Genomic DNA, 2,001 nt, shown 5'->3' on the forward strand with positions numbered 1-2,001 from the left:
TAGAGTTCCGTCTAGTCCGTTTAAGACATGTTAAATAAATAGTAAGTTAACGGTTTCCGCCCCTCACAAGGGGACTGTCCCACCCCAACCGATGGCGGAAACATCGGGATGAGACGAAAACGAGATTGCAAGAGACTTCATAACACTATGTGACAATATAGATTAAATTTAAATTTCATTGCAATACTAATTGTCATACAAGATTCAAATAAAAAGAAAAACATTGTCTCAAAAATAAACATAACATCAAAATAGATAAATTAATCTAGGTGTGTATCTAAGTTCACCTAAATCTTGTTTCATCTTGTACATCATCTCAACAATCAACCTGCAACATGTATTAAAATATATCAACAAAAAAGTTGGCGAGTATACAAGTTTTGTTACATAGCATAATATAGAATAAAAATAGTTTAAGTGCTCATATCCAACATGAATCATATTAAGCAAGTTTACTAGCATGCCGAAACGGTGTACTTATATGTTCAAATCCAAGTTTCCAACGCGTTAAAATAGCCTATCCCAAATAGAGTAGCGGGAGGTTAAAATGTTTAGCTTAACAATACCCCAAGTTTCGTGGGCGGTACGCTAATCCTATAGCGCTATAATTGTTAAGGTAGGCTAGCAAAGTTAATGAAGCATATAATCGACACAAATAGTTTACATTAGCATACAAGTATAAACAAGCATCATATAGTTTCATGTTAAGCATAGATAGAGTTTAAAATAGTTTCATGTGAAGTGTAATTTTGTATAGCATACATGTTGCACCCAAAAGTGAAAAAAAGAAAACGGGATCGAGTATACTCACGGTTTTGCAAGCTTTCCTACTTCAAATCCTGCAAGTGGGGTTGGTTGATGGATTAGTTTGGAGCACCTTGTCCTTCTACACGAAGAAAACATAGGTGTGTGAGTTTGGGGAATCGGAAGATTATAGATTCGGAATTTAAATAACATGAAAATAAACATAAGAAAATAATCATCTAACACCTATGAAACTTGTGCTTGACACTATGAAACTCCAAAAGAGTTAAATGTTTTCATGGAACAAGGTTCCATTAGAATCGTGACAAGTTGTCAAGGCCTAAGATGATATAATCTATTAGCTTGACGAATGCCCATTAGTTCATCACCAAGAGTTTGATTATTTACTTGTTACATAAGTATTACATAGTGTATATTATATCATATATGTCAAGCATGAGGTAGAGGGATGAATCCCCCATTTAGGAACCTCTTTAGAATTCATACAAATCATGCATGAGGTAGGAAGAACAAAGCTCCCATTTAGGTACCTCCATTGTTCACCACTACACTTGTTGTCATAAACACCAAGGAGGGTCATGAACTTACAAATATTAATGAAATAATAACAACTAATCTATGGAAAAACATCAAGTAGTGAGTGGATTTCTATGAAGGATAGCCCAAGCTTGAATAATACTTGTGGGTAAAACCCTAACTAAAACAGAATGTTTGTGAGGCTTTAACCTCTAGGGGTGTTCAAAAAACTCGTGGCTTGCAGCTCGCTCGAAACTCGCTTGAAACTCGCTCGAAAAAAACTCAAAGAAAGCTCGGCTCGAAATTGGCTCGGTTGTAAACGAGCCGAGCTCGAGCTTGGCCTGGCTCGGCTCGTGATCTCGTGAGCTGGCTCGATAAGGTTTACATCCTTCATTTTTTGTCCCACATAGCTTACAAAACAAAAACCAAGGGAGTATCTCTTATAAAAGAAGGTAAAGACAATGTACAAAGTGAATTAACTATTTTATATTTAGCCATACGGTTAAATTAAATGGCAATTATGACCCTTAGTCTATGAAGAAATTCATTTTCAAGTGCTTTTTAAGTAGAAATTTTGCGGTTCTTTGTTAGTTTGAGCTAGATCGAGCCGAGCCGAGCTAGCTCGAATTCTAATCGAGTCGAGCTCGAGCCACAAATCTCAGCTCGATTTGAAATTCGAGCTCGAGCCGAGCCAGCTCGAATCGAGCTCGAGCCGAGCTC

Source organism: Helianthus annuus, chromosome 16 (genome assembly GCF_002127325.2).
Source record: "Helianthus annuus cultivar XRQ/B chromosome 16, HanXRQr2.0-SUNRISE, whole genome shotgun sequence".
NCBI classification, from domain to species: Eukaryota; Viridiplantae; Streptophyta; class Magnoliopsida; order Asterales; family Asteraceae; genus Helianthus; species Helianthus annuus.